The 11,890-nt window shown below is 46.2% G+C and overlaps 1 long non-coding RNA gene across 1 annotated transcript; it reads left to right on the top strand.

The window, feature by feature from the left end:
* Positions 1-7,059: 7,059 nt before the first annotated feature.
* On the top strand, positions 7,060-11,881 carry LOC125136079 (uncharacterized). The gene is made up of 3 exons (XR_007137104.1): positions 7,060-7,093; positions 7,190-7,306; positions 11,854-11,881. It is a non-coding gene; the product is annotated as an uncharacterized LOC125136079 (long non-coding RNA).
* Positions 11,882-11,890: the final 9 nt, after the last annotated feature.

Genomic DNA, 11,890 nt, shown 5'->3' with positions numbered 1-11,890 from the left:
CATGCTCATGGATACTGTTTGGGTTCATTACTGCTGAGCCACTATGGGCACTCCCCATGGGATTTTTGTTTTTATTTATTTTTTTAGGGGTACACCACAGCATATGGAGGTTCCCAGGCCAGGGGTCGAACTGGAGCTACAGCTGCTGGCCTACACCACAGCCACAGCAATGCAGGATCTGAGCTGTGTCTGCGACCTACACCACAGCTCATAGCAATGCCAGATCCTTAACCCATTGAGCAAAGGTAGGGATCGAACTTGTAACCTCAGGGTTCCTAGTCAGATTCGTTTCCAATGCACCACGATAGGAACTCAATCCCCATGGAATTTTGATTAAGAAATATTTGGGCTAAGTTGGGAAGAAGTGGTTGCCTTAATCCATTTGGGCTGCTATTTAAAAAAATGCCAAGGAGTTCCCATCATGGCGCAGCAGAAATGAATCCGACTAGAGAGTATGTGATTGGGGGTTCGATCCCTGGCCTCCCCCAGTGGGTTAAGGATCTGGCATTGCAGTGAGCTGTGGTGTAGGTCGCAGACTCCACTTGGATCTGGCGTTGCTGTGGCTCTGGTGTAGGCTGGTAGCAACAGCTTCAATTAGACCCCTAGCCTGGGAACCTCCATATGCCGCAGGTTAGGCCCTAAAAGCACCAAAGACAAAAAATAAAATAAAATAAAATATTAAAAAAATGCCAAGATGGCTTACACAGTAAATGCTTGCTTCTCACAGTTCTGGCAGTGGAAAGTCCAGATCAAAATGCCGGTCTAGTGAGAGCATGTTTCCTGGTTCTTAGACAGCTGTCTTTTCGCTGTCCTCTCAGGTGACAGAAGGGGCAATGGAGCCCTCTGGGATCTCTCTTCTAAGGACACTAATCCCGTTTGTGAGGGGTCCGCCCTCATGACCTAATCAACTACTAAGGCCCCACTTCCTAAAACCATCACAGTTGGGGTTAGGTTTCAGCACAGGAATATTGAGCAGTGGGGGCACGAACTCGGTCTATATAGCAGGCATCCCAGATTTTGTCAAGTGTTTACTACACCACCCTGTGGAGTAGTGAGACAGATTAAGAAGTGAGAAACAGGAGTTCCCGTCGTGGCGCAGTGGTTAACTAATCCGACTAGGAACCATGAGGTTGCGGGTTCGGTCCCTGCCCTTGCTCAGTGGGTTAACGATCCGGCGTTGCCGTGAGCTATGGTGTAGGTTGCAGACACGGCTCGGATCCCGCGTTGCTGTGGCTCTGGTGTAGGCCGGTGGCTACAGCTCCGATTCAACCCCTAGCCTGGGAACCTCCATATGCCGAGGGAGCGGCCCAAGAAATAGCAACAACAACAACAACAAAAAAGACAAAAGACAAAAAAAAAAAAGAAGTAGGAAACACAGTGGAGCTACAAAAACAAAGATTTTCAAAATATTGTTAGAGAGAAGCCAATCAATTCAATCATTAAGTCCCATTTAATCTCAAGCATATTAATCACTTCAAGATTTAGTTTCTGTGAAAAAACCAAGTAATCAAACTTGGCATTGCCTCACATTGTCCCAACTGATATTGTGAGAGCACCTGTCGTGGCTCAGCAGAAGAGAATCTAACGAGCCTCCATGAGGACACAGGTTCCATCCCTGGCCTTGCCCAGTGGGTTAAGGATCCAGCAGCGTTGCTGTGAGCTGTGGTGTATGTAGGTCACAGATGAGGCTCAGATCTGGTGTGGCTGTGGCTGTGACGTAGGCCAGCAGCTGCAACTCCAAAAAAACCCATAGCCTGGGAACTTCCATATGCCACGGGTTTGGTCCTAAAAAAACCAAAAAAACTGATATTATAAACTTCTAATATGAAACAATGAAACCTACATGGTATCAAGTTCCCGTTGTTGCTCATTAGGTTAAGGATGCGATGTTGCGTCTGTGAGGACACGGGTTCAATCCCTGGCTGTGCTCAGGGGGTTAAGGATTTGGCATTGCAGCAAGCTGCAGCAAAGATCACAGATGTAGCTTGGATCTGGCGTTGATGCGGCTGTGGGGTAGCCTGGCAGTTGTAGCTCCGACTTGACCCCTAGTGTGGGAACCTCCATATGCCACAGGCGTGGCCCTAAAAAACAAACAAACAAAAAAAAGAAAAGTAAAGTAAAAGAAATCTACATGGTATTACGTATGAGAGGTTCTTGTCCAAAACGTTTATCTAATCACAGGGAATAACAGGACAAATTCAGAATATAAAACAGTTGACAAGACAAATGGCCTTGACTCTTAGGAAAGTCAATTTCTGAAAAAAGATAGGGGAGTTCCCGCTGTGGCTCAGTGGAAACTCATCTGACTAGAGTTTGTGACAACAGGTTCAATCCCTGGCCTCGCTCAGCGGTTTAAGGATCCGGTGTTGCCATGAGCTGTTGTGTAGGTCACAGAGGCAACTTGGTTCCTGCATTGCTGTGGCTGTGGTGCAGGCCGGCTGCTCTAGCTCTTATTGGACCCCTAGCCTGGGAACCTCCATATGCCGTGGGTGTGGCCCTAAAAAAGGAGAAAAAAAAAAAAAAAAGATGGGGAGAAACAAATAAAGTGAAGGAGAGAGGTGGGGAAGGAACAATTCTTTTTTTTTTTTTTTAGCTTGCTTTCTTTTTTTTTGTCTTTTTGTCATTTCTTGGGATGTTCCTGTGGCATATGGAGGTTCCTAGGCTAGGGGTGGAATTGGAGCTGTAGCCACCAGCCTACGCCAGAGCCACAGCAACACAGGACCTGAGCCGCGTCTGCAACCTACACCACAGCTCACAGCAACGCCGGATCCTTAACCCAATGAGTGAGGCCAGGGATCGAACCCGCAACCTCATGGTTCCTAGTCAGATTCGTTAATCACTGCTCCAGGACGGGAACTCCGGGAAGGAACAATTCTAAAGAACAAAGAAATAAAACCAAGTAAAATACATAAACCTTGACTGGATCCTGGATAAAAAATTGTTATACAAGACAATTTTAGACGGTTGGAAAATTTGAATATACCCTGCATAGTAGATAAGCTTGGAAGATTTTTACTCATTTTCTTAGGTGTCGTCATGGTTCTGCGATCATGCAGGACAATGTTCTTATTCATAGTAGGTACATATTAAATTGTTTGAGGTGAAAAATCATGATGCGTGTAACTTGTTTCCAGTGGGTCAGGTAAATAAAGAAATACACACAAATGTGGCAAAAAGTTAACAACTGATGAACTACATGAAGGATATATAAGGTTTTTTGGTACCATTCTTTCAACTTTTCTATAGCGCTTGAGTATGCCAAGGTACTTTTTTTTTTTTTTTTTTGCTTTTTAGGACGGCACCCAAGGCATGTGGAAGTTCCCAGGCTAGGGGTCAAATGGGAGCTACGGCTGCTGACCTATGCAACAGCCACAACAACAGCCACACGGGATCAGATCCAAATCTGCAACCTACACCACAGCTCATGGCAACACCCGATCCTTATCCCACTGAGCGAGGCCAGGGATCAAACCCGCATCCTCATGGATCCTAGTTGGGTTCATTAACCACTGAGCCACAAAGAGAACTTCCAAGATGAAAATTTGAGAGGGGGGTAGTTGTGATGCAAGGGGATCAATGGCCTCCTTAGAGTGCTGGGATGTAGGTTCAATCCCCAGGCAGGCACACTGTGGGTTAAGGATCCGGTGGTGCCGCAACTGTGGCTCAGGTCTGATCCCTGGCCCAGGAGCTCCATATGCCTTGGGGGCTTGGGGCAAAAGACAAATTTTTGAGAAGGGGGATATGCAAAACAATAATAAAAGAAAAGCATCACTTGGTTAATAATACACTGTTACCTTGTGCATTGGATTTATTTGGAATCTTGACATAAATATTTTTTAAATGTGGATACTCTTACTGAGGCATCTAAATTTAGATTACAGGGTAGCCATGGAGAAATATTTGCGCTTTGAATCAGACGTTGAAAAGGCAGAGTTGATGTTGGCATGGTATGCCTTGCCTACTGGCTAGGAGAAAATGTTCTTCCCATGCTAATCATATTTGAATTTTGCAGTACAACTATTCAGAAGATACATTTACTGTTAACCTAAAAGTTTGGAGTTGGGACAGAAAGTATCCCACTTCTGGAAGGGAGGAGCAAAAGGAATCTAAAAGATAGGTAGGAGTTCCCTGGTGGCCTAGTGGGTTATGGATCGGGCATTGTCACTGATGTGGCTCAGGTTCAGTCCCTGACCTGGGAATTTTCGCATACCACAGGTGCAGCCACGAGCAAACAAACAATCAAACAAAACCCCCAAAAGACGGGGTAATGATAGAAAACTGTATAGAGAGGGTGAGATGCATGCTTGGTCTTGAGAACAGAGAAAAGATCTAATTCCAAGTATGTACTCACTTGTGAAGGAGCAGAAGGTAGAATGGAGCCTGTGTGAATAGAGCCCAATAAAGGGCTTGTGCAAAAAAGACAAAGGTTTTAGGAGTTCCCATTGTGGTGCAGTGGAAACAAATCTGACTAAGAACCATGAGGTTGCAGGTTCGATTCCTGGCCTTGCTCAGCGGGTTAAGGATCCGGCGTTGCCGTGAGCTGTGGTGTAGGTCACAGACGCGGGTCGGATCCCGGGTTGCTGTGGCTGTGGTCCGGCCAGTGGCTGCAGCTCCAATTAGACTCCTAGCCTGGGAACCTCCACATGCCTCGGGTGCGGCCCTAGAAAAGACCAAAAAAAAAAAAACGAAGGCGCAAAATAGAAACAGACTCACAGATACAGGGAAGAAACATGTTGCTGCCAGAGGGGAGAGGGCTGGGAGCTGGGAAAGGCTGAGTGAAATAGGTGAAGAGATTAGGGGTCACAAGCTTCAAGTTACAAAAGAAATGTACATGGAGTTCCCATTGCTCCATGGTCGCTCCATGGTAATGAACCAGCTAGGACCCATGAGGACGCGAGTTCGATCCCTGGCTTTGCTCAGTGGGTTAAGGAGCCAGCATTGCCATGAGCTACGGTGTAGGTTGCAGATGCAGCTTGGATCCCGCATCGCTATGGCTGTGTCGTAAGCCAGCCGCTGTAGTTCCAATTCGACCCTTAGCCTGGAACTTCCGTAGGCCGTGGGTTTGGCCCTAAAAAGACAACAAACAAACAAACAACAAAATAAATGTACAACATAGGGAATGTAGTCAGTAATGTTCAGTAATATCATAATATCTTTGTATGGTGACAGATAGTAACTAGACTTATCATGGTGAACATTTTGCCATGTATAAAAAAATCAAATCAGGAGTTCCTGTCATGGCTCAGTGGAAATGAATCTGACTAGGAACCATGAGGTTGCGGGTTTGATCCCTGGCCTTGCTCAGTGGGTTAAGGATCCGGCGTTGCCATGAGCTGTGGTGTGGGTCACAGATGTGGCTTGGATCTCATGTTGCTGTGGCTCTGGCGTAGGCCGGCGACTGCAGCTTAAATTAGACTCCTAGCCTGGGAACCTCCATATGCTGCAGGTGCGTCCCTAAAAAGCCAAAAAAAAAAAAAAAATTGAAAAATCAAATCGTAGTTCCCTAGAAACACAGCAGTTTAAGGATCTAGCACTGTCACTACTGCAGCTCAGGCTACATCTGTGCACTTGGGCTACAGCTGTGATTCGGGTTCAATCCCTGGCCCCAGAACTTCCACATGCCACTGGTTAAGGCCAAAAAATAAAATAAAATAAGATAAAATTAAATGAAATTAAATTAAAATATCAAATCACTATGTTGTAGAATGCCACTTTGTGGTGCAGCAGAAACAAATCCAACTAGTATTGAAGAGGATGTGGGTTTGATCCCTGTCCTTGCTTGGTGGGTTAAGGATCCAGCGTTCCCATGAGCAGATGTGGCTCAGATCTGGCATTGCTGTGGCTGTGGTGTAGGATGGCAGCTACAGCTCTGATTTGACCCCTAGCCTGGGAACCTCCATATGCTGTGGGTGCAGCCCAAAAAAGACCAAAAAAAAAAAATTATACTTTGATTTAAAAAATTTTAAAAATCAGCAAAATACTAAGATCAAATAATGTTTTCACATCATATTGCATTCAACCCTATAAAAATAGTTTTTCATTTCTCAGGGGAAGAAAAGAGTTTATTTATTTATTTATTTATTTATTTAAAAATTTTTGTCTTTTTGCTATTTCTTGGGACGCTCCCACGGCATATGGAGGTTCCCAGGCTAGGGGTCAAACCAGAGCTGTAGCCACCAGCCTACGCCAGAGCCACAGCAACGAGGGATCCGAACCGCACCTGCGACCCACACCACAGCTCATGGCAACACCGGATCCTTAACCCACTGAGCAAGGGCAGGGATCGAACCTGCAACCTCACGGTTCCTAGTCGGATTTGCTAACCACTGAGCCACGACGGGAACTCCCAAAAGAGTTTATTTTACACTTGCCACGAGGCAGGTGCTGTATTAAGCTGGTACCCACCTTTTCTAAGTTAATGCAATGCCTCCGTGAGGTAAGAATGCTCACTGTCCTCTTTTGCTCACAGCATGGTTAGTCACCTAACTTCCTCACACGGCACAGGGTATGACATAGACCCCAGAGTCAAAGCCATGTCCTCCGACCCCACAACCATTTTTACGGCTTCAGGCCTTTTGTCCTACAGAAATGGATAAAAGATTTATGATGTCATCACGCATCTTCAGTTTGCATGTAATAACCCTCTTTTACCATTTCAAAGAGCAGCTTATCTTTATGAGTGACCCGTTGGCCAAAATGTGCATGCTTTGAGCATCTACGTTAGTAATATTTAGTGAACTCATTTCATAAGTTAGATGCTTTGAGCATCTAAGTTAGTAATAGTTAGTGAACTCATTTCACAAAAATCTAAGGGTCTTATATTCTAGGGATGGTATTGTTTCACTTAATTCTTATGAGAATCCCTGCAAAATTATTACGGTTTACCTTTTTCAGATGAGGTGAAGGAATTTTCCCCAGGAGATGCCAGCTACTGAGAGGAGAGCTGTGTTGCCTTCGGAAGGGGCTTATTGGGTGAGCTGGACTGCATTTCCCAGGATTCTCCGCTCTGTGCGTTTCAGTTGTGGGGCGGGGCTACAAAAGACATTTTGCATCCGACTGGCCTGGCAGGGAGAAGTGAAGCCAGAGTCCTAAGGTGTTGTACACTCCGCAGGCATCCAGGTGTTGGAATTCTTGTACAGGGGTTACCTGCTGGCCCAGCCTCTCTGGAGCTGCTCTTTTCTCTTCCCAGGTTCTCCAGGTGTGACTTTGCTCTTGGACAAAGGATGCTACCCTCTCTCGCAGGTCACCCCATCCTCAAAGTTGGAGTCTGGCAGTGAACTGCACGGAGTCCCTTCTGTTTCTGCAGGTTCGTCTCTCTTCATTCTACCCCCCTTACATCCATCTTTGTTCCCGGACTTGGTGCTCTGTGGACCTCAGGCTCCTATGTCAGAAAGGAAGATGATAGCTTTACAGAGAACATTTAACCAGTTTCCACACTGGCAGAAGTCTGTACCCTTTTCGTATTTACAGTGGTGTGGTCCAACCCTGAATTTTTTTTTTTTTTTTTAGGACCGCACCTGCAGCATGTGGAGGTTCCCAGGCTAGGGGTCCAATTGGAGCTGTAGCTGCCAGCCTACACTACAGCCACAGCCATGCCAGATCCGAGCCGTGTCTGCAACCTACACCACAGCTCATGGCAACGCTGGATCCTTAACCCACTGAGTGAGGCCAGGGATTGGACCTGCGTCCTCATGAATGCTATCAGATTTATTTCCACTGCGCCTCAATGGGAACTGTTTCTTAATCTGGGATGTATAATTCAGTTGGTGAAAAATTCATTTAGCCGTATGCTTATGGCTTACCCACTTTCGTTTCTTTCTTCCTTCCTTTCTTTTTTCTCTTTCTTTCTTTCTTTCTTCATTCCTTTCTTTTCCTTCCTTCCTTCTTTTTCCCACAGGAGGCATCAGCTTGATGTGAGATCTCAGTTTCCAGACCATGGATTGAACCCAGGCCAAAGCAGTGAAAGCACCAAGTTCTAACCACTAGGCCACCAGGGAACTCCCCCACTTTTCTAAATATATGTTACACTTTGATAAAGTTTACAGTAGAAGAAAATAAACAAGGAAAAAAGATTCCGTGGTGCCTGGGGTAGTCAGATTAATGGCTCCCCTAAAATGTCCACATTCTAATCCCCAGAACTGGTGAATGTATTAGGTTACATGGTGAAAGGGAGTTTGCAGTTGTGATTAGTTAAGGATATTGAGGTGGGGAGCCTGTCTCGGATTATCCAGGTGGACCAATGCAATCATAAGGGTCCTTACAAAAAGAAAACGAAAGGGAGTTCTCGCTGTGGCACAGTGGAAACGAATCCGACTAGTATCCATGAGGATGTGGGTTCGATCACTGGCCCTGCTCAGTGGGTCTGGGATCCAGTGTTGCTGTGAGCTGTGGTGTAGGTTGCAAATGGGTCTTGGATCTGGCGTTGCTGTGGCTGTGGCCTGCAGCTGCAGCTGCAATTTGACGCCTAGCCTGGAAACTTCCATATGTCACAAGCGCAGCCCTATAAAAAAAGAAAGAAAGAGGAGTTCCCATCGTGGCTCAGTGGTTAATGAATCCGACTAGGAACCATGAGGTTTTGGGTTCCATCCCTGACCTTGCTCAGTGGGTTAAGGATCCGGCGTTGCCATGAGCTGTGGTGTAGGTTGCAGATGCAGCTCGGATCTGCCGTTGCTGTGGCGTAGGCCGGTGGTTACAGCTCCGACTGGACCCCTAGCCTGGGAACCTCCATATGCTGCGGGAGTGGCCCAAGAAAAGGCAAAAAGACAAAAGACAAAAAAAAAAAAGAAAGAAAGAAAGCAAGAGGCAGAGTCCAAGAGGAGGGAAGCAGAAGTTAAAGATAGGCTTTGAAGTCGCAAGCAGGATTTGAAGGCCAAGGAATGCGGGTGACCCCAGAAGCTGGAAAAGGCAAGGAAACACATTCTCCCGGGGCCTCCAGAGAGAGCACAGCCACCCTGGGTTTGGACCCACTGAATCTCATTTTTGACTTCTGACCTACACGACTGGGAAATAATAAACCTGTGTTAAGCTATTAAGTTTGTGATCACTTGTTTCCGCAGCAACAGGTCAACTCCAGTAATATAATTAATCATTTGCCAAGTTACACGAAACTATTTAATTCATCATTCAAAAATTCCAGCCTCTAGAGTTCCCATTGTGGCTCAGTGGGTTAAGAACCTGACTAGTATCCATGAGGATGCAGGTTTGATCCCTGGCCTTGCTCAGTGGGTTAAGGATTCAGTGTTGCCACAAGCTGCAGTGTAGGTCCCAGACACGGCTCGGATCTGGTGTTCCTGTGGTTGTGGTGTAGGCCGGCAGCTGAAGCTCCAATTCTGCCCCTAGACTGGGTCTAGCTGCAGCCCTAAAAAGCAAAAAAGCAGGAGTTCCTGTCGTGGCACAGTGGAAACGAATCTGACTGGGAATCCTGAGGTTGCAGGTTCTATCGCTGGCCCAGCTCAGCAGGTTAAGGATCGGTGTTGCCATGAGCTATGGTGTAGGTCGCAGATGTGGCTTAGATCTCGCGTTGCTGTGGCTGTGGTGTAGGTCGGCAACTGTAGCTCTGATTAGACCCCTGGCCTGGGAACCTCCATTTGCGGCAGGTGAGGCCCTAAAAAGAAAAAAAAGAAATCCAGAAGTGTCCCTCCCACGACCATCCTCACCCCAAGGTAAGCACTGTCCTAATTTCTGATGCCACAGGCTGGTTTTGCCTGGTTTTGAACTTCACATTGATGGAATTGTATAGGACAAACACTCTTGTGTCTGATTTCTTTTGTTCAGTCCTTATGTTTATGAGTCATTTATGTTGAATATTCATTTTCACATCTGTATAGGGTTTTGTTTTGTTTTGTTTTTGGCCGAGCTGCCGGTTTGTGGAATTTCCCCAGCCAGGGATTGAACCCAGGCCACAGCAATAACCAGAGCCACACCTGGGACAACACTGGATCCTTAACCTACTGCACCTCATAGGAACTTCCATTCATGTCTATATGGTTTACCCATACTATAAAATTCAGTTTCTTTTTGTTTGTTTTTTTGTTCTTGTTGTTTGTTTTGCTTTTTAGGGCTGCACCCTCGGCATATGGGGGTTCCCAGGCCAGGGGTCGAATTGGAGCTGTTGTCGCCGGCCTACGCCACAGCCACAGCAACCCCAGATCTGAGCCTCGTCTGCCACCTACCCCACAGCTCACGGCCACGCCAGTTCCTTAACCCACTGAGCGAGGCCAGGGATCGAACCTGCAACCTCATGGTTCCTAGTCGGTTTCACTTCCACTGTGCCACGACAGGAACTCCTAAAATTCAGTTTCTTTGTCCATTCTAACCATTGATGGCCATTTGGATGTTTCTGGTTGGGGCTAAGAGTCATTCTGCCGTGAGCATTGTTTGCACCTGCTTTCTGACAAACAGGGATTTCTGTGTCATCTGCGCAGTGGGACTTCCGGGTCACAGGGCATGCATACACTTAGCTTTCCCAGGTACTGCGGGAACCACAGTCCTGTCCCTCTGCATCTCTCCCACCCCGAGCCTGTCTCTTAGCCCTGTCCCTGACCTCCCTGTGATTCTGCCACCCCCCGCCCTCTCCTCCCCACACCCTATGCGGCCCCAGGAACAGGCAATGGGGTAAAGTTCAGCACTGGAATGAAGCCGAGCGATGCATGTATCTACTTCATGCATGCCTTAGTAGATTTTTTAAAATGATGCCATTTTAACGGTCTATTTATTTTAGACGGTGACATAAGGTCCCCTGGGTAAAAACATTAAATGCACCAGGTGCACTCAGGAAAATATTGGGGTGTTTTGTCCTTGGTGGTGGGACATTAAAACCGCAAGAAGTGTCAGGTGGAAAAGAGGGTCCGGAAGGTTCAAACAAAACAAAACAAAACAGGACAATGGTAAAAAAACAAACAAAAACACAACAACAAAAAAAAGCAGAGCTGCTTCTACCTAATGGAATCTTTGCTGCTTGTGGGTCCTTGTGAGCGAGTAGAAAGCTACGCTTGGCTGGGAGCAAGCAGGCAGGTTGTGTCTCCTGCTTTCTGTAACCGTTAAAGTTTAGATCTGTGTTCTTTGCTGCTGGGGAAACTTTATACCTATAAGGCAATCCATCGCTATGTTAATGATACACCATGCAATTAGAATCCTTGAGAAGTTCTAAGATTGTTGAGAATTCAAAGTACTGCGCTGGAGGAATTCCTGTCGTGGCTCAGTGATAATGGACCCTGCTAGTATCCTTGAGGACTCGGGTTCGATCCCTGGCCCCGCTTAGTGGGTTAAGGATCCCGTGTTGTAGTGAGCTGTGATGTAGGTTGCAGGCTCACTTTGGACCCCAAGTTGCTGTGGCTGTGGCTGTGGCCAGCAGCTGCAGCTCTGATTCGGCTCCTAGCCTGGTAACTTCCATCTGCCACAGGTATGGCCCTAAAAAAACCCCAAAAACAGAAAATGAGTACTGGGCTGGTCATCACATTTTTTTATAAAGAAAAAAGAGAAAGCCGAAGAACTTATAGCCTAGTAATTCCAAAGTTACCAATTAGAAAGCATGAGCCATGTGGGACCAAGATCCGGTTCAAAGTACATGTATATTTTATGGTAGATCATGTCGCCATGAAACTGAGCTTTTGAGTTATTTACTGCAAAGAGCAATCTTGTCATATTCTGCTCTCTACAAAGATTTTGTAATGAAATCTTGCGGAATGTGTAAGCTTCATGAGGTTCTATTTTTGCAAATCATGTCTAATAAGTTTGTTGTTGGAAATTGCATCTTTTAATTGTTGTTATGGAAAACGGATCTACTTACAAAATTGTAATGAACATACCATGTTATGAATATACTTGGTGATCATTTTTTTTTTTTCTTTTTAGGGCCACACCCACGGCATTTGGACGTCGTCGAATCGGA

Source organism: Phacochoerus africanus, chromosome 1, assembly GCF_016906955.1.
Source record: "Phacochoerus africanus isolate WHEZ1 chromosome 1, ROS_Pafr_v1, whole genome shotgun sequence".
Taxonomy (NCBI): domain Eukaryota; kingdom Metazoa; phylum Chordata; class Mammalia; order Artiodactyla; family Suidae; genus Phacochoerus; species Phacochoerus africanus.
Note: the sequence above shows the minus strand (reverse complement) of the source record. Positions and strands in the feature narration are given on the sequence as shown.